The following is a 24560-nucleotide window of genomic DNA, read 5'->3' on the forward strand; positions in this document are numbered from 1 at the left end:
TCTGCTGTTTGATAAACCCAAAAAGTCAGGCCACCAGGATAAAAACTCCCTCTTTGATAAAAATTGCTGGGATAATTGGAAGTTAGTATGGAAGAAACTTAGATTAGACCAACACCTCACACCCTTTACCAAGATAAGATCCAAGTGGTTACAGGACATAGACATAAAAAACAATACTATAAGCAAATTAGAAGATCAAGGACTAGTCTACCTGTCATATCAATGGAAAGAGGAGCAGTTTATGACTAAGGAAGAGTTGGAGAACATCACTAAAAACCAATTAGATGATTTCGATTACATTAAATTAAAAAGTTTTTGCAGAGGTAAAACCAATGTAATCAAAATCAAAAGAAAAGTAGTAAATTGGGAAACAATCTTTACAACTAATGATTCTGACAAAGGACTCATTTCTAAAATATATAGAGAACTGAGTCATATTTTTAAAACAAAAAGCCATTCCCTAATTGACAAATGGTCAAAGGATATGCAAAGGCAATTTACAGATGAGGAGATCAAAGCAATCCATAGCCATATGAAAAAATTCTCTTAATCATTAATTATTAGAGAAATTCCAATTAAAGCTTCTCTGAGTTACCATCTCACACCTCTCAGATTGGCCAGTATGTCCAGGAAGGATAATGATTATTGTTGGAAGGGATGTGGGAAATCTGGGACACTATTACACTGTTGGTGGAACTGTGAACTCATCCAACCCTTCTGGCGAGCTATTTGGAACTATGCCCAAAGGGCAACAAAAATGTGCATACCCTTTGACCCAGCAATACCACTATTAGGTCTATACCCTGAAGATATGAGGAAAAAGGGTAAAAACATTACTTGTACAAAAATATTTATAGCTGCCCTGTTTGTGGTGCAAAGAATTGGAAATCCAGTAAATGTCCTTCAGTTGGGGAATGGCTTAGCAAACTGTGGTATATGTATGTCATGGAACACTATTGTTCTATTAGAAACCAGGAGGGATGGGATTTCAGGGAAACCTGGAACTGATGCTGAGTGAGATGAGCAGAACCAGAAAAACACTGTACACCGTAACAGCAACATGGGAGTGATGTTCAACCTTGAAGGACTTGCTCATTCCATCAGCGCAACAATTGTGAACAATTTTTGGCTGTCTTCAAAGGAGAGTACCATCTGTATCCAGATAAGGAGCCATGGAGTTTGAACAAAGTACAAGGACTATTCCCTTTAATTCGGAAAAAAAACCCAGATGTCTTATTGTTTGATCTGGTTACCTCTGAGAATTCTGTTCTCTTTAAGGATATGATTTCTGTCTCATCACACCCAATTTGGATCAAGGTACAACATGGAAATAAAGTAAAGACTGACGGAGTGCTATCTGTGGGGTGGGGGTGGGGGGAGGAAGCAAGATTGGGGGAAAATTGTAAAACTCAAATAATATCTTTAATAAAAATTAAAAACAAAATAAATTACCTTGGATGAGGTGGCTAGGTGGCACAGTGGATAAAGCACCAGCCCTGGAGTCAGGAGTACTTGGGTTCAAATCTGACCTCAGATGTGTGGTCTTGGGCAAGCCACTTAACCCCATTGCCTTGCAAAAACCTTAAAAAAAGTAAAATAAAATAAATTGTCTTGGAAGTTTCTGAAGATTACCTGGCAGGAAAAGATACTAGACACTGAGGTTCTTTACCAAGCCAAACTGCCTAAAGTTCCAACATTACTACAGAGTGTAATTCTGATGGACTGGCATGTTCTTAGAATACCAAGTATAAGCTTTAAAAAGATTATTTTATCGCAAAATCACACAGAGCAAATGCTCACAGAGGGGGATCAGAAAAAGTGATCCTGGGACACTCTGGAGATCTCTGTTAAGAACTTTGGAATTGATTTTGCAGCAAGGGAGACATTGGCATAGGATCACCCAGCATGGCATGCCCTCATCAGAGAGGGTCCTACATTCTATGACAATGTAGAACTGAAGTAGCTCAAAGAAAATGTGAGATTCATATGTTTAAAGGAAACATTCATGTGTTCATGTGGATTATTTGTGCTCAACTTATGGTAGAGAATTTTGAGCTTGTATAGGTGTGATTATCAGTCAGATACACCATAACATGTCTCAAACATAATGATATCAGTTTTTTCTTCTTCCATAATGAAGGACAAGAACAATCAACTAATGAGAGTAGTACTGCTTTCATGTATTTATGACAATATGACTATTGTAGCTCTCTGATGGTGGCTACAGAAGAGAGACTGTATCATCTGAAATTTAGGGTCATTGGCAGTATAGAATCTAAGAAGAAACTAAAGCACATATGAATGAGAAAACGAATCAGCATTGAAGGTCTCTTCCCACAGTTTAGGAGGGAAACTAGTGTAGAATAGAGATGTAGTACCATGATTGCCACAAGATAGAAAAAATAATAATCAATATTAAGAAGCCATTGAACTGAGAACTGGAGCAGAGCCTAGAAGTGGTGATTAATGAGGCATAGAGACATGTAGAAAAAAAGTAAATATGGACCCTGCTGTTTGCTCGTTCAGTTATATGTAAAATCAAGAGAAGAGAAATGAACTCCATAATGCCTTCAAACCACAAATGATAAAACTAATAATAAGATTTACCTATGGGAGTAGAAGGGCTCTTGGGACTTTTAGGTGGTACAGTGGATAAAGCTCCAGCCCTAGAGTCAGAAGGATCTGTGTTCAAGTCTGCTCTCAGACACTTAGCTATCTGTGTGACCTTGAATAAGTCAATTAACTCCAATGGCTGCCAAAGCAAAAAAAGAAAGAGAGAAAGAAAGAAAGAAAGAAAGAAAGAAAGAAAGAAAGAAAGAAAGAAAGAAAGAAAGAAGAAAGAAAGGAATTGTAAACATTCTTTCTATCACCTATTAGTTTAGGTACAGATTTTTCTTATTGTTAGGTAAGCACAACTTTATTTATATATATCATCTCGATAACCTGAGAATTTAAAAGAAGCTGGGATCTATTTATGAGTAACAATTTGAGGCACTTCTTGAAGTTACAGGTCTTCTTGAGTAGGAGCATGAACCAGAAAGATTTTACGAATATTTTTTACAAAATTGCACTTCCTGTCAGGAGGAATGTTCTAACAGCAGCAGGACAAAGAAAAAGTCTTCTATTTGGTCTTTGATCCATGTTAGAACTTGTTATTGGGAAAGAAAAGTACAGAGATAGTTTCATTTTAAGGAAATGGAATGATTTAAACTTGTTTATAGAAGATGTGAATAAGTTTTAAATCAATTCCATTTATTACTAGCCTCCACAGTTTTAAGCATATCTGCCTTTCAGGGATTTTACCACTAATAGTCTTGTTGGATCTATGCTAATTTAACATCTGCTGTTTTTCTATATTACTCTTAAGTAGGTATTTGCACCTAACAATATGCTTCTAGTTTTGTGGCCTACACTCTCCTAGTTATATATTAGACAAGACAAACAAACAAACAAAAAAAGACAGAAAACTATGTTCTTCTGCCTTCATCTGTATCATAACTTCTTTTTAAACCAAACATCTTGGTTGATATTGATTCCAGGTCTGACATCTGGAGCAAGACTCCATTTTTTATGTCAAATTACAGTATTCAAAAAGCTAACGCACAGTTTAAGAGCATTTCGTATTTGCAATCTCCCCTCATTGCTTTTTTTTATAAATAATGATGTATATTATTGATAGCAATTTATTTTTTGAAAAAAATATTTGACCCATGGTTAATATGGAAAAAATAATTGAGCTCAATAACCAAGATTTTTTTCTTAAGCAGTTTGTTATTTTAAGTAGTTACTTTAGACAAGATAATTTCTACAAAACACTTAACAGCTGTTTCTGTTCAAACATTATCCTTAGATTCAATTTAAGAAACTTAGTTTTAAAAAAGAGTAAAGCCCGAGAACTATGCAAATAGAAGAAATTTTAGTAACTGAAGAAGTATGACATTTTGGAATTTATCTTTGGTAAATTTTCATTTATTTAACTAATGCTAAAATAATTTTTTCTGAGGCATTTTATTATCAGCATTTTGACTAAATATATTCTAGATCTATCATTTTGGACTGAGACTTGATTGTCTCTTTTTTATGAAATCAAAATGCAAGTTAACTTAGTTGCTAATAAAATATTTGGCATCACTTCTTGCCAAGATGGCAGAGTCAGTTTTAATCTCTTCTGACTTTCCCTCACAACTGATATGAGTCAAAACTCTTAACAAACTTTGGATTGACACAGCCCACAGAAGAACAGAGGGGAACATCTTCCAGTGAGATCTGTCATAGGTCAGTGTAGGCATACCATGGGCAGAGAGTAGAGACCCAGTTCACCTGCAGCAGAATGAGGCCAGGGACTAATCAGTGATGGAAGCCATTGCAGTGTACTTGGTGGGGTGACTGGGGAGAGCTTTAGTGCTGGAGAGAGTCGCCCATCTGGCCAGTTTGGCTGGCCTGGGTTGCAAGACCACACATGCTTCTAACTAAGCCCCTCTTGTGGGAGAGCCTGAATATCTCCATTTCAAACATAGGAACAGCCCCAGTTGTTCACACCTTCCCTTAAGGGTGGTGATTATTCAGAGAGAGTCTCTGGTATTTCTAGCTCAGATTGTGTGAGGACAGCCCAGATCCAATCCAGGCCCAGGCCAAGGGAGTAGGTCACTGAAACCTCCACACAGAAAATCCAGAGAAAGTTTCTGGTCCCTTACTGGAAGGTCTACTGAGTAACCCTGGGAGTTCCTAATTCCAGTGAGTCAGAGCTCTAAGGACCTCATCAGTGAAGGTCCATGAACCAGTCTCTCTCTCTCATAGAAGACCCTAGGAAAAGCTAACATCACAAAATGAAAAAAGGCCCCTGGAAAGCAGGGGCTATTGAATGTTATCTTTGAGTCAAGGATATTATTAGCTCAGAAGAGGACAGAAAGGACACTATACATGAATCTTCAGAGGAGAATATGAATTGGTCTTCAGCCCAGAAAGATTTCTTAGAAGAGATCAGAAAAGAGTTTAATAATCAAATAGAAAAATTGGGAAAAGAATTGCAAAATAAAATTAACACTCTGCAAGAGAAAATTAGCAACTTACAACAAAAAAAATGACACAAGAAAACAAATCCTTTAAAAATATAATTAGAATCATTAGAAAATTTTTCCTTTAAAAACACAATTCCTGGGGGGGGGGAAGTAAGATTGGGAGAAAAATTGTAAAACTCAAAATCTTTAATAAAAAATATAAAAAATAAAGACCAAAAAAACACACAATTGGGCAAATGGAAAAGCAAAATAACTCCTTCAAAAATAGAATTGACTAATTGGATAAGGTGATGCAAAATGTAAATGAAGAAAATTCTTCTCTAAAAAAAGATTGGAATCTATGGAAACTAATGATTTAATGACACATCAAGAATCTATTAAACAAAATGAAAAAAAATGAAAAAAGAAGAAAATGTAAAATGCTTCATTGGTTAAATAACTGACCTAGAAAATAGGTCCAAGGAGAGACAATATAAGAATCACAGGAATACTTGAAAACCTTGAGCAATAGAAAAATCCTGGACTCCATACTTCAGGATAGACTGGAGGAGAACTACCCTGATATCCTGGAACCAGAAGGCAAAATAGTCATTGAAAGAATCTATAAAGATTGAAATTTTGAAAGAGATTCCAAATTGAAAACACCAAGGAATATTGTGGTCAAACTCCCGAATTATCAGATCAAGGAGAAAATCCATCAAAGTAAGTGACCAGAAAGAAACAATTCAAATTCCAAGGAGACACAGAATTACACAGGACCTGACTGCATCAATATTAATGTATCAAAGGACCTGGAATATGATATTCCAGAGAGCAAGGGAGTTTGCACTATATTCACTATACAGCACTACATTCAACAGCACAACTTCTCTTCTACGGAAAAAAAAAAGATGGACATTTAAGGAAATAAGTGACTTTCAATATTTTCTAATGAAAAGACCAGTGCTAAACAGAAGTCTCAAGACATACATGAAAAGATAAAAATGGGAAAAAAAATTTACCCGATAACATTAAACTTGATCCTCACCTGGGAGGAAGATTCTCATAACTATTTTTTATTATTTTTATTTAACTTAATTTACATTTTTATTTATTCACACATTACTAAAATACTCTTCTTGTAAGAGTAAATATAACCCCCCCCCCAAAAAAAAATCCCATGAGAAATAAAGTGAAAGAGAAAAAAATGTGCTGTAGTCTGTGCTCAGATACCATCAGCTCTGTGTCTGGGGTGGATGGCATTCTTTATTACAAGTCCATCAGAGAAGTTTCTTCCATATTTTTCCACAGTTGTTGCTGCTTGTAATTCCCTTCATCCATTCCTCCCCACTACCATTTATTATATTCTCTCTCCTTTCACTCTTTTCCTCTTCAAAGTGTACTGTGGGGCAGCCTAGTGGAACAGTAGACAGAGTAGTGTCCCTGGGCCAGGAGGCCCCAAGCTACCATCTAGCTGCGGGGTCCTGGACATGCCACCCAATCCCACCACCTTGCTAAAGGTAAGAAAGAAAATGTGTTATATTTAACTATCCCCTCCCATGATCCACCCTCTCCTCTAGCACCTACATACCCCTCCCCTCCTCCGTCCCCTTTTTACCATCCCTTTTCTTTCCTTTTGCTTCTAGATTTCTGTACCCTATTAAATATATTTGCTGTATGCTCTCTGAGCCATTTGTAATGTGAATTGTAGGCTCCCTCATTCCCCTTCATCATCCCTAACTCCATACCATTGCAAAAGTTATTTCTTAACTCTTTTACATGAATTATCTTAGCCTATTCTCATTCTCCTTTCCCTTTCTCCCAGTACACTTCCTTTTCACCCACTGATTCCATTTTTATAATATATTATACCTTCAACTCCCTCCTGTGCCTTGTCTATATATGCTCCTTCTAACTGCTCTATTAGATGAGGAAGTTCACATGAATATTATCAATACCTTCTTTCCATGCAGGAATGCATGAAGTTCAACATCATTAAATCCCTCATAATTTACTCTTCCTGTCCACCCTTGAAGATCAAACTTTCTGTTCAGCTCTGGCCATTTCAACAGGAACATTTGAAATTCCCTTGTTTCAATGGAAGTCCATCTTTTCCCCTGGAAAAGGACATTCAGCTTTTCTAAGTAGTTGATTCTTGGTTATATCCCAAGCTCTTTTGCCTTCTGGATTAGTATATTCCAAGCCCCATGAGCCCTTAATGTAGATGCTGCTAAGTCCTGTGTAATCCTAATCACAGCACCATGGTATTTGAATTGTTTCCTTCTGACTGCTTCTAATATTTTCTCTTTGACTTGGGAGTTCTAGAACATGGCTATAATATTCCTGGGGGATAAGTTTTTTGGATCTCTTACTGGAGGAGATTTGTGGATTCTCTCAACTTCCATTTTACCCTCTGCTTCTAGAATATCAGGACAAATGAAATCAAGGATCTTTTCCTGATCATGACTTTTAGGTAGCCCAATAATTTTTAAATTGCCTCTACTGAATCTGTTTTCTACATCAGTTGTTTTTTTCAATGACATATTTCAGATTTTCATTCTTTGTTCTCTTTTTATCATGTCTTGATTCCTCACAAAATCATCAGCTTCCTCTTGCTCCATTCTATAATTGAAGAAGTTGTTTTCTTCGGAGAGCTTTCTTATCTCATTTTATATCTGACTGATTCTGCTTTTCAAGGTATTCTTCTCCTTATTACTTTTCTGGTTCACTTTTTTTCCATTTGACTTAAACTAGTTTTTAACATGTTTTCTTCAACATTTTTTTTGGATCTCCTTGACTAAGCTGCTGACTTGGTTTTCATGTTTTTCTTGCATCTCTCTCATTTCTTTTCCCAGTTTTCCTCTACCTCCCTTACTTGATTCATTTTTGAGCTCTACCATAGTTTGAGCCCAACTCCTATTTTTTTTGGATGTTTTGGATACAGAAGTTTAGGCTTTCTCACCTTCTGAGTATGTGTTTTGATACTCTGTGGGTCTAAAGTAATGTCTATGGTCAGGTTCTTTTTTTCTGTTTATTTATTTCTCCAGCCTGTTCCTGGGTTTTGGGCTACTTCCCAAGCTTTTGAGTATTATTGGGACACCCAGTTCCTCCAAGGTCTAATAAGAGACTCTGACTGCTCTCCCGGCCTGTGCTCTGGTCTATGGATAATCATGAGCACACCCTTCTGCCCTGGATCTGTTAGGAAGGTCTCTGGTCTATGGTAATAGGGGACCCCAGACTGTGACCAGGGTATGAATATGGACAGAGCACAAGAGTTCTGTACCAAGCATAGAGGAAAGACCTTGACAGTCTCCCACCACTCCCTTACCTTCCATGGGCTGAGTGATCTGGGTGCAACTGTCAGGCAGAACCCTACTGGGTTGCTCCATGGCTCTACTTCCATTTCCTAGGGTCTGTGTTGCACTGACTGCCATGGCTGAGTTGAGGGCCATGGCTACCTTGAGGGGCAAGTTATCCTGGGCTTCATACTTACTCTGGCAGGGGTTTCCATGTTGATCTTCTAAGTTGTGCTTGGTGTTACCTGGAAACTGTTTCTGCTGCCAATTCCCAGGGAATTAGGCACCCCTCTGGCTGTTCCCAGAAGGCTAGAGTTCCTTTGCTCCAGCATGGTTATTCTGGCTGTGCTGCCACCCCCTTAAACCCCCTGTAACAGAGCCTTCCTACAATCTTCCTGGGTACCTTGGGCTAGATAATTGCCTCACTCTATCTTTTTTGTGGTTTCTGTGTCTACAATAATTTAGTTACAATCATAATTTTAAGATCTTTGAAATAATTTGGAGAGAATGCCTAGAAAAGCCTGTTTTCATGCCACCATCTTGGCTCCACCCCCCCCCATCCTCATAACTTTTGAAAATTGCATCACCATTAGAGGGCTTAAACTGAAGGTATGGACTTTCATGGTATGTCCATGACTTTGATGAAATGATTAATTATATACATATGTATGTATGCATATATTTCACTACAAAGGAGGAACAGTGAAGTGACAGGAAAACAGAGTAAATTGAATGGATAAATTACATTATATGAAAATATGCAAAGGGCCTATTGCAATAGAAGGGAAAAAGAGAAACCCACCCTGAAACTTACTCTTATCAGATTTGGCTCAAAAAGGGATTAACACATGCATACACTCATTTGAGTTTGAAATTTATCTTACCTTTTGATTATTAAGAAGGGAAAGGGGAAAGGGGAGGGACAAAGGGACTGATTGAAAGGAAGGAAGGAAGAAGGGGGGAAATGGAAAGAGAAAGAGAAGGGAGCAGGTGGATAGTAGAGAGTAAACAGACTGAGGGAAGTGGTATTCCTAAGCAAAATACTGGGGAGAGGGGATAAAGTGAAAGAAGGGGGAAAATATAAACCAAGGGTTGTTAGCATGGGCCAAATAAAAGGTTGAGAATTACAACTTTGAATCTGAGTGGGATGAACTGTCACATAAAATGGAAGCAGATAAGAGAGTGGATTAAAAACAAGGCACCCATAATATGCTGCTTTCAAGAAACACATTTGAAGCAGAGAGATACATAAAGAGTAAAGGTTAGAGACTGAAGCAGAATATATTATATTTCAGCTGAAGTGGAAAGCGTTTAGGTAGCAATTCTTACCTCAAACAAAACAGTTGCAAAAAAAATCTCATTAAATGATATAAGGAAACTATATTCTCTAAAAGTTACCATAGACAAAGAAGTAATTTCAATACTAAATATGTATGCTCCAAGTGGTATAGCATCCAAACTTTTAGAGGAGGAGCTAAATGAGTTACAGGAAGACATAGGAAGCAAAACTCTACTGGTGGAATACTTCAATCTTAGTCTCTCAGAATTAGATAAGTCTAAAATAAAAAATATGGGAAGTAAATTAAGGAGTTGAATAGAATGTTAGAAAACATAAATATGATAGACCTCTGGAGAAAATTGAATGAGGAGAAAGGAATATATTTTTTATCTGTGGTATATGGTACTTACACACTAATAGACCATATATTATGGCATAAAAACCTCAAAATCAAATGCAAAAGGGCAGAAATACTGAATGCATACTTTTCAGACAATGATACAATAGAAATCACTTGTAATAAAGGACTATAGAAAGATGATCTAAAACTAATAACCTAATTTTAAAGAATGAGTAGATTAAGCAAGAAATCATAGAAAGAATTAATGATTTCCAAGAAAAAGACAATAAAGACATCATAACCAAAACTTACTGAATGCAGTCAAAGCAGTTATTATGGGATATACTATGTCTCTAAATGTTTGCATGAATAAAATAGAGAAAGAGAAAATCAATGAACAGAGCATGCAACTAAAAAGTTAGAGAAAGAGCAAGTTAAAAATCCCCAATTAAATAACAAATTAGAAATTCTGAATATTAAAGATGAAATTAATAAAATCAAAAGCAAGAAAACTATTGAACTTGTAAATAAGCCTAAGTTGATTTCTGAAAAAAAAATCAATAAAATAAGTAAACTTTTGGTTAATTTGATTAAATAAAAAAAGAAGAAAACCAAATTATAGTATGTGGAAAAAGTGAATTCATCACCAATGAAGAGGAAGATAAAGAAATAATTTGCAACTATTTTGTTCAACTGCATACAAATAAACTTGGCAATCTGAAACTGATGAATATTTACAAAAATAAAAATTATTCAGGTTAAACAAAGAGTAAATACTTGAATAACCTTATCTCAGAAAAGACATCAATGAACTCCTTAAGAAAAAATTCTCCAGAGCCAGATGGAATCACAAGTGAATTCTATAAAACATTCAAGGAACAATTGGTTCCAATTCTGTATAAACTCCTTGAAAAATAGGTGAAGAAACTCTGCCAAATTCCTTCTATGACACTAATATGGTACTGATACCTAAACCAGGAAGAGTCAAAATAGAGAAAGAAAATTATACACCAAATTCCTTAATGATTATGGTTGCAAAAATTTTAAATAAAAAATTAGCAAGGTGATTATACCATGTTATCAGTAGGATAATGCATTATACTCTAGCAGGATTTATCAAGAATGCAAAGTTGATTCAATATTAAGAGAACTATCAGCATAATTGACTATATCAATTACAAACCTAACAGAAACCATGTGATTATCTCAATAGATTCTGAAAAACCTTTTGATAAAATACAACACCCATTCCTTCTGGAGAGCATAGGAAAAAATGGATTGTACCTTAAAATGATAGGCAGCATCTATCTCAAACCATCAACAAACATTATGTGTAATAGGCATAAGCTAGAAACATTTCCAATAAAATCATGGGTGAAATAAGTATGCCCATTATCACCACGATTATTCAATATTATATTTGAAATCTAGCTTTAGCAACAAGAGAAGAAAAAGAAATTGAAGGAATTAGAATTAGTAATCAAGGAACAAAGGTCTCACTCTTTGCAGATGACATGATGGTATACCTAGAGAACCCTAGAAAATCATGTAAAAAAAAACTACTGGAAGCAATTAACAAATTTAGCAAAATTACAGGACATAGAATAAACTTACATGACTCTTTACTATTTCTATATATTACTAACAAGATAAAGCAGCAAGATATAGAAAGAGAAATAAGAAACTCATGAAAACAAATATCAAACACTTTACACAAATAAAATCAGAAGGAAATAACTGGACAAATATCAATTCCTCATGCATAGGGCAAAAATATAATAAAAATGACTAGTCTATATAAATTAAATTACTTATTTTGTGCCATATCAAACTTCCAAAAATTACTTTAGTGAGATAAAAGATAGTAACTAAATTCATATGGAGGAACAATAGATCAACAATATTGAGGGAATTAATAAAAAAAAGAAAAGGAAGGGGGCCTAGTAATACCAGATCTATAATTCTATTATAAATCATCAGTCATCAAAACTGTTTAGTACTGCCTAAGAAACTGAGTGGTTATTCAGTGGAATAGATTAAGTTCAAAATTGATAACAGTAAATGACTATTGTAATTTGCTTTCTGACAAAACCAAAGATTACAGCTTCTGGGATAAGAACTTACTCTGATAAGAACTGATGGGAAAAATGGAAGATAGTATGGCAGAAACTAACATCTCACACCCCATACCAAGATGAGGCCAAAATGGATGCAGGATTTAGATATATAAGACAATGTTATAAACCAATGAGTAGAACAAGGAATAGTTTGTCTCTCAGGTCTATGAAAAGGGCTCTGTTTATGATCAAAGAGGAGATGGACAACATGATTAAAACAAACTGGATAATTTTTATTACAGCATATAAAAAAATTTTTGTACAAACAAAATTACTCCAACTAAATTTAAAAGTCATATAGTAAATTGGGAAACAATTTTTCCAACTATTGTTTCTGACCCTAATGTTTCTGAAACTAGTATTTCTTATTTCTAAATATATAGAGAGAACCTAAGTCAAATTAAAAAAAAATGAAAACCAAGTAATTCCTCAATAGCTAAATTGTCAAAGGAAATGAAAAGCCAATTTTCAGACAAAAAAATCAAAGCTATCTATCGTTATATGAAATATTGCTCTAAGTCATTATTGATTACAGAAATGCAAATGAAAACATCTCTGAGGTACCATTTCATACTTTTCAGATTGACCAATATGACTAGAAAGAATAGTGACCAATGTTGGAGGGAATATGGGAAATCTTAGGCACAAAGGCATTGTTGATGGAATTGTGAACTGATCCAACTTTTCTGGAAAGCCATTTGGAACTATGCACAAAGGGCAATAAAACTTTACCCTTTGATCCAGTGATATCACTACTGTGTCTGTATCCTGAAGAGATCATGAAAAAGGGCAACAATCCCACATATTCAAAAATATTCATAGTACCTGTGTTTATAGAGGCAAAGAATTGGAAATTGAGAAGATGCCCTTCAATTGGGGAATGTCTGAATAAATTGTAATATATGTATTTGATAGAACACTGTTGTTTTATAAAAAAATCATGGTGGATAAGATTTCAGAAAAGCTTGAATGAATTGGTACTAAGTGAGATGAGCAGAGGCAGAAGAACATTATACACACAAACAACAACATGGGATGATGATCACCCATCATGAAATTGTTCATTTCAACAGTACAATAATTGAAGACAATTTTAAGGGACTAGTAATGAAAAGTAACATCTGTATTCAGAGAAGGTACTATGTAGTTTAAATGAGGACCAAACTTATTAACTTCAAATTTTAAGTTGTCTTATGTATTATGTAAATTTGTTATCCCTAATGTTTTCTTTTTTCCATTTGAATCTATCTGATTCTTTTCTCACAACACTTTCAATTTAGATCTATAGTTAGCATTATTGCAAATGTAAAGGTTATATCAGATTGCTTTCTCTCAAGGGGTGGGGGAGAAAGATGGGCAGAGGGAGAAAAATTGTAAAGCTCAAACCTTTCCAAAAAGATGATTGATAAAAGCTACCATTGTATGCAATTGGAAAAACAAATAAAATAGTCATATAATTTGAAAATAAAATAAAATATTTGGCATAAAAACATCATTTAATACATTTAATAAATTGCCATCGCCATCATATTTGTGAAAAACAAATTACTCATATGACAGAAGTTATACAAAACTTCTTTTCACAATTTCTCGTACAAAGCTATCATTTTCTTTGTCCTTAAAGTGTGAGCTATTATACTAAAGGTACAGTTAGAAGGTGTTTAGTATTGTCTTGGGAAAAGTTGATAAAAGTCATCAACACCTGATGAACTCTTCAGACTTGAAGTATTTTGCAGGATTTGGAATTCATTATATAGAATTAAACAAAGAGACAATCAAGTTAAGAGGGCAGGTAGAAGTGGAGGCAGGTATGACTACAATGTCAAATTAATTTAGTTGATTAGGATATAGCTAACTTAGAAACCTGAATTTTTGGAATCCTAACAATAGGACAGAGAGCAACTTTACAACAAAAGGCAAGAGAATCATCAGCTAAATGTCTTACATTCTGAATGTGGTATTTACTTGGTGAAAAGTTGAAATAAAAGCATTGTTCTGTTATGGATAGTTTCTGTTTTCTTGTGGTCTTACATGTTATTATAATGATAATGCTGTTAATCTTAACTTGGTATCCAGTCCTAGAACAATTTGTGTATAGAAGAAAACTCTAATCTGGTGTAGGGAAGTCTTTCATAAAGCAGCAGGTCTGAATGAGGGTAGACTGTGCAGGAATTCATATGTCTTTCCAAAACTGATTTCAATGAAAAGAGGAAGTTTTTGGAAGCTGCAGACACATAAATGAAACCAATATTTGGATATATCGCTGGTTTCCATCTTGCCTTTGGAATTTCCTAGATTTTTCCCCTTGGACAAAATGAGCTCCTATTTTTTTTTTTTGATTAGAGTTGAAATTTCACATTGTTTCCAGAAAAAAGCTCATTCACCCATCTGTATTTTCTGGTATGTTAAGATCTGTAGAAAATTTTGAATTTCTGTTGATCCTTTTCATGGATAAATGAGTTTTCTCATTATTAGATATTTTGGATATTTTGATAATTTGGGATATTTCTTTAACTACTGTTTGGTGGGGAAGAGTCAATCTGGAGAGTTCAAGTCAAGGATTAGAGACCAGGAAAGCAGTTTTGTTTTGAACCATACTTCTATGTAGGTCATCAGTATTTAAATAGGTGGAAAGTCATAACTCCAGTCTGATACTACTCCACTTCTACTTGCCCTCTTCACTTGAATGTCTCTATGCTTAGTTCTATATAATGGCTTCCAAAATGTACAAAATACTTCAGCTCTGAAGAGTTAATCAGTTATTGATGGCTTTTCTTAACTATGCCCAAGACAACACTGAACATTTGCAGTTTGATCTAACACTGCTAAATCTATATCCCAAACACATAAAAGAACAGAAGAAGAAGGAGACTTATTTGTACACAACTATTTAAAGTCATTCTTTTTATAGCTTAGAATTGACAATTAAAGGGATGTCCATCAATTGGGGAATGACTTAATAACCTGTGATATACAATTATAATGGGATATTATTGTGCAAGAATCAGAAGAAGGTTGTACAATCTAAAAGCAATAATGGATGAGGAAGAACTCTGAATGACAGCTATTCTAAGTAATACAATGATCTATGACAATCCCAAAGGAGGTATGATGAAACATACTGTATGGCATTGTTTGTATGTAGATTGAAATATTATTTTTTTATTCAAGTATTCTTGCACACTATTACTAATAAAGAAATGTTTTACATAATTGCATATGTATAGCTTTTATCTGATTGCTTAACATCTAGGGAAGGGGAGGGACATTTGGCAGGCATAGAATTTGGAAATCAAAAGTGTAAAAAAAAGAAAAATTTTTTACCTTGTGATTGCAGGGGGAGAAATAAAATATATTAAATAATTAGAAAAAAATTAGATGAAAGGTAAAGGAAACCAACCAACACTGACCTTCCCTAAATTCTTTTAAGGTACAAACCTAGTTTCCTTTAGAGAAGAATGGATCAGAGGTCATTCATATTTGTCTTACTTTAAAAATGCTGTTGCAGTCATACAACCACCTTTTTATCTTTTCAGTATTCCTACTTTTTCCATGAAAATAGATTAGAAAACAGAAAAATTCTACAGTTAAGAAACAGAATATGGGCTAACATGTCCATAGAACATTTAGATAGTATTATAGAAACTTTGCTTTTATCTGTAACCCCTGTAAAGTTGTAGAAGCCTTATCCCAGTTCTCACTCCACTAGCCAAGTTGCTTGCCTATGACTTGTTTACAAACCCTCTTTTTGGCTCTATGGGCTCTCGATGAATTTGGGTTAGTTTTCTAAAGTTATCAACAATGCTCCAATTAGTATACCCTCTCTCCCTTGATTACCACCTGAAAGTAGATTTTTTAAAAGGGGGTATTTATTAAGGTGGATTAGTATATACCACCACTCTAAAACATTGTTTCAAAAAAACCTGCAACATAATCTTCTACAACTGCATGTAAAGTCTAGGAAACAGTGAATTCAAGTTTAAGAAGCCTAAATTCTGTAGAGATAACTAACACTTCCTGACTGTTGGAAACTCTTTTCAATTCTTGCTGTACTCAAAAGATAAATATTAAATACAAGAAATATGTTTCTCCCAGGCTCATGTTGTATACAGTGATATCAGTGGGATAATGTGAAGTTTAATATCTTCCTGATCTTTTAAAAGTTTTGAGACCCTTCTTTGTCCAAAGTGAAATTAGGGGGGAAGAAACCTGACCAATGAGAAATCTGAAGATTTTTTCTCCTCCCCCAAATCCTCCCACCAAAGAAAATCACACTCAAGGGAACTACACACAAATTAGTAACTCAACTTCTCCCACTCTAAGTAATTCATTTTTTAAATTAAAAGAATAGTATGCAACCCCCAGACATCAGAATAAAAGTACTGTCTGGCTTTATTGCATATTCTAAAATAGCTTTCAAAGACTTTTATATTTTATGAGGGCCTATGATTGGAATTGAGCAATTGAATATCATCACATTTAATTTAGTAGGGATGAGTAAATTGATCAATACTAACCTTGCATATATATATATATATATATATATATATATATATATATATATATTCATAACATGCCTTGACATCACACCATCATCCACCACAGTAGAAAGAAATATGATCATCTGGGATGGGAACAGGTAGGTAGGACAGCATATAATTCCATGTTGTGTTTCTATATTCTTTAATTTGGAACATGAACTGTATTTATTACTAATTTTATTTTTTCCTCTAGGTTTGACCACATTGAAGCAAATCGTTGAAGTCAGAGAGACCTGAATTCAAGCTTCAACTGATAATGATAAACTGTGTGAGTATAAGCAACAATAATAGTAACAATGAAAATAGAAATTATATAGCATTTTAACATTGATGAAGTGCTTTGTAAATATTTATCTAATTTTATCCTTACAACAAACTTGAGAAGTAAATATTATCCTTATTTTGAGGCAGAAATTGTGATTTTTTCCCTAGAATAACAAAGCTAATATTTTTTTTTAGTTTTTATCAATCATTTTTTTAAAATTTACTTTTATTAAAGATATTGAGTTTTACAATTTTCCCCCAATCTGCTTCCCTCCCCCCCAACAGAAAGCACTCTGTCAATCTTTACTTTGTTTCCATGTTGTACCTTGATCCAAATTGGGTGTGATGAGAGAGAAATCATATCCTTAAAGAGAAGAGAAGTCTAAGAGGTAACAAGATCAGACAATAAGATATCTGTTTTTTTCCTAAATTAAGGGGAATAGTCCTTGCACTTTGTTCAAACTCCACAGTTTCTTATCTGGATACAGATGGCACTCTCCTTTGCAGACAGTCCAAAATTGTTCCAATTGTTCCACTGATGGAATGAGCATGTCCTTCAAGGTTGATCATCACTCCCATGTTGCTGGAGGGGTATACAGTGTTTTTCTGGTTCTGCTCATCTCACTCAGCATCAGTTCATGCAAATCCCTCCAGGCTTCCCTGAATTCCCATCCCTCCTGGTTTCTAATGGAACTATAGTGTTCCATGACATACATATACCACAGTTTGCTAAGCCATTCCCCAACTGAAGGACATTTACTGGATTTCCAATTCTTTGCCACCACAAACAGGGCAGCTATAAATATTTTTGTACAAGTAATATTTTTACCCTTTTTCCTCATCTCTTCTGGGTATAGACCCAGTGGTGGTATTGCTGGCTCAAAGAGTATGCACATTTTTGTTGCCTTTTGGGCATAGTTCCAAATAGCTCTCCAGAAGGGTTGGATGAGTTCACAGCTCCACCAACAGTATAATAGTGTCCCAGGTTACCCACATCCCTTCCAACAATGATATTATGCTTCCTGGTCATACTGGCCAATCTGAGAGGTGTGAGATGGTAACTCAGAGAAGCTTTAATTGGAATTTCTCTAATAATGATTTAGAGCAATTTTTTTCATATGGCTATGGATTACTTTGATCTCTTCATCTGTAAATTGCCTTTGCATATCCTTTGACCATTTGTCAATTAGGGAATGGCTTTTTGTTTTAAAAATATGACTCAGTTCTCTGTATATTTTAGAAATGAGTCCTTTGTCAGAATCATTAGTTGTAAAGATTGTTTCACAATTTATTATATTTCTTTTGATCTTGGTTACATTGCTTTTATCTGTGCAAAAGCTTTTTAATGTAATGTAATCGAAATCATCTAATTGGTTTTTAGTGATGTTCTCCAACTCTTCCTTAGTCATAAACTGTTCCCCTTTCCATAGATCTGACAGGTAGACTAGTCCTTGATCTTCTAATTTGCATATAGTATTGTTTTTTATGTCTATGGCCTGTAACCATTTGGATCTTATCTTGGTAAAGGGTGTGAGGTGTTGGTCTAATCTAAGTTTCTTCCATACTAACTTCCAATTGTCCCAGCAATTTTTATCAAAGAGGGAGTTTTTAATCCCAATGGCCAGACTCTTTGGGTTTATCAAACAGCAGATTACTATAATCATCTCCTCTTTTACACCTAGTCTATTCCACTAGTCCACCACTCTATTTCTTAGCCAATACCAAACAGTCTTGATGATTGATGCTTTATAATATAATTTTAGATCGGGTAGTGATAAGCCACCTTCTTTTGCACTTTTTTTCATTAACTCCGGGCAATTCTTGACTTTTTATTTCTCCATATGAATTTACTTACAATTTTTCTAACTTGGTAAAGTACTTTTTGGAATTTTGATTGATAGAGCACTAAACAGATAGTTTAGTTTTGGTAGAATTGTCATTTTTTTATTATATTAGCTCTACCTATCCATTAGCAGTTGATATTTGCCCAGTTATTTAAATCTAATTTAATTTGTGTGAGAAGTATTTTATAATTGTTTTCAAAGAGATTCTGAGTGTTTTGGCAAATAGACTCCCAAATATTTTATATTGTCTGAGGATACTTTGAATGGGATTTCTCTTTCTAGCTCTTCCTGCTGTTTCTTGCTAGACATATATAGAAAAGTTCAGGATTTATGAGGGTTTATTTTTATAACTTGCAACTTTGCTAAAATTACTAATTGTTTCCAGTAGTATTTTAGATGATTTCTTGGGATTCTCTAGGTAGACCATCATCTCATCTGCAAAGAGTGAAAGTTGTTTTGCTTTCAGTTTTATTAATTTCTCCTTTAATTTTTAGAATTTCTAATGTGGTATTTAATTGGGGATTTTTGATTTGTTCTTACTCTAATTTTTTAGTTGCATGTATAGTTCATTGATTTCCTCTTTCTCCAATTTATTCATATAAGCATTTAGAGCTATAATATATCCCCTGAGAGTTGTTTTGAATGAATCCCATAGGTTTTGGTATGCTTTTTCATTATTATCATTATCTAGGATAAAATGGTTAATTCTTTCTATAATTTGTTTTTTGGTTCACTCATTTTTTTTAAAATGAGGTTATTCAGTTTCCAATTTGTTCTGGGTCTATATCTACTTGGCCCAGTATTGCATATGACTTTTATTGCATTGTGATCTGAGAAAGATGTATTCAGTATTTCTGCCTTTCTGCAGTTGATCATTAGGATTTTATGTCCTAGTACATGGTCAATTTTTGTATAAGTTCCATGTATTGCAGAGAAAAAGGTATATTCCTTTCTATCCCCATTCAGTTTCCTCCATAAGTCTACCATATCTAATTTTTCTAACAATCTATTTACCTCCCTATTTTCTTTCTTGTTTGTTTTATGATTCAATTTATCTAGATCTGAGAGTGGGAGGTTGAGGTTTCCCACTAGTAGAGTTTTGCTGTCTATGTCTTCCTGTAGTTCTTTCAGTTTCTTCTCTAAGAATTTGGGTGCTTTCCCACTGGGTGCATATATATTCAATATTGAAATGACTTTATTGTCTATGGTACCTTTTAGGAGGATAAAGTTTCCTTCCTTATCTCTTATAAAGCTATCTATTTTTGCTGCTGCTTTGTCTGAGATAAGGATTGGTACCCCTGCTTTTTTTTTTTACTTCAGCTGAAGCAAATTATATTTTGCTCCACCCTTTTACCTTTACTCTGTATGTATCTCTCTGCTTCAAATGAGTTTCTTGTAAGCAGCCTATTGTAGGATTCTGGTTTTTAATCTACTCTGCTATTTGCTTATTTTTTAAGGGAGAGTTCATCTCATTCACATTCAAGATTATGATTACTAATTCTTTATTACTCTCAGTGCTATCTTCCCCCCCTTTTATCCATATTCCCCAGTCTTTTGTTTCTGAAAACCACCCCCTTTAGTGTGTTTGCCCTCCTATATCACACCCTCCCCTTTCTTTCCCCTTTCTGTTTTTCCCTTTTCCCTTCCCTTCCTTTTGTTATTTCCCCTTATTTCCCCCACTCCCTTTCCCTTTCTCTGTCCCCCTCTCCCCTTTTCCCCTTTCAATACTTGAAAGGTTAGGTGTTTCATAAGTTAACTGAGGATGTGTAGGTTGACTTTAAGCCAAGTCTGATGAGAAGAAGATTCAGGTGTTTCTCCTCTGGTCCCTTCTTCCCCACTATTACCATAGGTTTTTTGTACCTCTTAGTATAATGAGATTTACCCCATTCAATCCCCTCCCTCCTCCCATCTCTTTCCTGTCCCCCTTTTTAGGGGGTTAGTGTTTTGTTTTTTAGATCATTCTATCTAAGTCATAGAAAATTCTGAGTGTCTGTCCTTTCTGGTTCTGTATATTCTATCAAATAGAGTCAACATTCCTGAGAGTTTTTAGAGCTTTTCTCCCAAGTGGAGTTAAAGCCAGTTACATCCATTAGATAATAGTCTCATGGATAGGTCATGAATGTCCATCATTTCTGGCTAGGTGTAATCTCTCTGTTAGAGTTACATTTCTCAAAGTTTGTGAGAATCTTCCCCGCCCCCCCCCCCCCCCCATGCTGGGATATAGCTAGTTTCAACTTACTGGATTGCATTTTTTTCCTTTTACTGCCCCCCCCCCCCCCGTTTTTACCTTTTCATGTGTCTCTTGAACATCCTGTTTGATGTCCAAATTTTCTGTTTAGCTCTGGTCTTTTCATCAGAAATTTTTGGAATTCTTCCATTTCATTAAATGTCCATCTTTTTCCCTGGAAGAGAAGGCTCAGCTTTGCAGGAAAGTAGATTCTTGGCTGCATTCCAAGCCCCCATGCTCTTTGAAATATCTCGTTCCTGGCCCTTCGATCCCTTAAAGTTGATGCATCCAGGTCCTGCGTGATCCTTACTGTGGCTCCTTGATATTTAAATTGTTTCTTTCTGGCTGCTTGCAGGATTTTCTCTTTTATCTGATAGTTCTGGAGTTTGGCCACAACATTCCTTGGTGTTTTCATTTTAGGATCTTTTTCTGGTGGGGATCGATGTACTCTTTCAATAACTACTTTGCCCTCCGATCCCATGATATCAGGGCAGTTTTCCATCACTAGATCCTGTAATATTAAGTCCAGGCTTTTTTTTCTCTTTGATGTTTTCAGGAAGTCCTATAATTTTCAGCTTGCCCCTCCTTGATCTATTCTCGAGGTCAGTGGTTTTTGTTGATGAGGTATTTTATATTTTACATTTGCTTCTATTTCTTTGATTTTTTTTTAATTTTGTTTAACTAACTCTTGCTGCCACATGGAGTCATTAGTTTCTGTAGACTCCATTATTTTTTTGGGGGGAGGTGTTTTCTTCATTAACCTTTTGCAACTCCTTTTCCAATTGGTCAATTCTACTTTTGAAATAACTTTCCATTTGACCAATTGAGATTTTGAGAGAATTAATTTCTTTTTGTATTTGCTCATTTGAGGATCTGAGAGAATTATTCACATTTTGTAATTGTCCAATTGATGATCTGAGAGATTTATTCTCATTTTGCGTTTACCCAATTTTACTTTCTAAGGTTTTGTTTTCTTTTTGCAAGGTATTAATTGTCTCTCCCAAATTGTTAAACTCCTTCCTTATTTCTTCAAGGAAGTCTTTCTGTGCTGGAGACCAGATTGTATTCTGCTCAGAGGTTCCAGGTCTCTCTGAGTTTGGGTCTTTTCCTTCTGAGAATTTTTCTATGGATCCACCTTTCCGCTGACCCTTTTTCATTATGCTAAGACCTTGATTGGGGCGGCGGGGCTGGTTCACCTGGGCTTGGGAAAGGCTTTACTGATTGCAGTTTCTCTGGCTGGCCAGTAGGAAGTGCTGGTTTCCCTCTCTGGAGTGTCTATGACCTTGTTTGAGAGGCCTTCTCCCTTTGCTTGAAGGGAGGAGTTGAAGCTATTGAATTCTTTTGCCTTCAATCAATGGTGGGCTTTACCCTGGCCTGAGGTCATTCCTCAGCTGGGCTGGTTCTTCTACTCACACACCTGGTCCTGAGGCAGAAGTAATTTGCATTTGTTTGTTTGGGAAGAGGCCTCTGTGCAATGGAGGCGTAGACTCAGAATTTCTCAGACCCTAGGAGCCTAGGGATGGTGTCCGCTGCTCTCCTGCACCAGGACTCTCCCCTCAGCCTGTTCCCCAAGCTCCAGGGGGACAGCACCAACACCAGTGCCTCTGCTTCCCTGTGGACCCAAGCCCCTTTCTTCCACTCATACTGCTGTTCCCGCAGATACGGCTCTCTGGCCCTCAGACTCTGGGCTCCAATTCAGATGTTAATCTGGCTGATCCGGGGCTGATCCTTCCTCTGAGCCCAGACTCACCCGCCCAAATTCGGCCAAAGATGCTGCAGGAGACAAATCCTGAAGTAGATGTTCTTTCTCCTGGCTTTTCTTTCTGGATTTTGTGGGTCAGATTTCTTTTAAGCGGTTTGTTTCATGTGATAGATGGGGAAGAGATCAGGAGACTTTAGAACTGTGCCTGTCTTCTCTCAGCCATCTTGGCCAGAAGTCTCACAAAGCTTGTAATTTTCTCAGTCAAGACTGACTCTGAATTAAGAGCTCTTACCCTTCAAATCTTCAATTTCCTAATTTGCAAAAGGAAGGGATTGGTCTTAAAGGTTCCTTCTCATTCAAAAGTTCTTATGCTATATGATCCTTTTCTGTTTTTAAAATAATTATGTTCAAATTCTTTAAATCAGAACAATCCACAGACAATATATTTGTCCAATTTCTGATTATATTCTTTAGATAGTTGATAAACAAAATTTTTTCTTCTCCCCTCAACAAACTTTTGAACCAGAGTGTTGGAATCTGATGAAATATATGTTCACATTTGCCATCGTTCAAGCTTACTCTCCTCCATCTTTTCTTTGGACAGAGGAGGATTTTTAAAGTTACACAGTAAATCAATTTGCTTTTAATATAATAGTACCTAATTTATTTGACATGAGAAACTTGACATAATGTACATTGAACTGACCCTTTTCCTCATTAAATGCCACATTTAAAAAATTAACAATCATCTCAAATTAAAATCTTCTTAAAACATAGGAAACAATTTCCTCCTTTTTAAATCGATTGTACATAATTCAAAACATAAATTATATGTATGGTTATTCTCTACACCACACAAATTACAACCCTTTTTCACTTAAAGCAGACAATCTTTATAAGTTGGGCTCAAAAGAATAATTCAATCCTTGATAACTAAGGTCAAAGTGATGTACTTTTTTCACTTATGTTTACTGAACCTTCAACCTACAAATGCATCTTCTCTCTTCTGGTTCAAAATAAAAGCCTTTCCACTACGGCAGGTATTATTGAAATTTGTGTTACATTTTTAATTGTTTTTGAATATATACATATATATATATATATATATATATATATATATATATATATATATATAGTATGTAGGATTATCCTCCCTACATTGTTATTAGATATCAGAGAATAACTTTCTTAGAAGAGAGTAATGACTTTAGACTTTACAAAAAATCAGTCTGCATTATGTGCATATTTTAATGTTCATTAATCCACTGGTTTCCACCCCCCCCCACTCGCCCCAAGGGCTGGTGAAAATTGCAGGACTGTTGACCCTCTAATCAAAATTTTGCTTTACTTTTGAGTTCTAATATTCTTTTTTTAATAGAATTCCTGTCTTTCTTTAATGTCAAGCTACCAGTTACCATCTGATATCAATGTTGTGCTTGATGTTAACACTTCACAAATTTATTGGTTTCAAAATTTAGAAAAGAAATTTTTTTCCACTGAAATGCTCAATGTACATGTCAATTTGAAGCATTCAAACGATGTAAATGATGCTAAAGAAAATGCTTTGCTGTTGCTCCCAAATGGGTTACTTGTTGTTTCCATATATACTGCACTTCTCTTAAATGTGTTGTCTCCCCTTATCCCACATTAGAATATGGAGCTCCTTAAAGGTAAGGACTGTCTCTACTTTTCTTGTTTTCCCAACACTTGGTATATTTACTGACATATTGTAATTGCAAATGGGTTTATAAAATATTTATTTCCTAAAATTATGATTTTGTATATAAATTTCTGGATTTATCTATTCATCATTTATTTTAAATGCAGAACTGGAAGGGATCTCAAAGACCATCTAGATCAGCCAAATAATTCTACAGAAGAGAGCCATGCACTAGATAGTGTAATTGATGATGTTAAGCATGAAGTGGAGTCAGGAAGGTCTGAATTTAAGTA

The sequence above is a fragment of the Macrotis lagotis genome, chromosome 8 (assembly GCF_037893015.1).
Source record: "Macrotis lagotis isolate mMagLag1 chromosome 8, bilby.v1.9.chrom.fasta, whole genome shotgun sequence".
Lineage (NCBI taxonomy): Eukaryota > Metazoa > Chordata > Mammalia > Peramelemorphia > Peramelidae > Macrotis > Macrotis lagotis.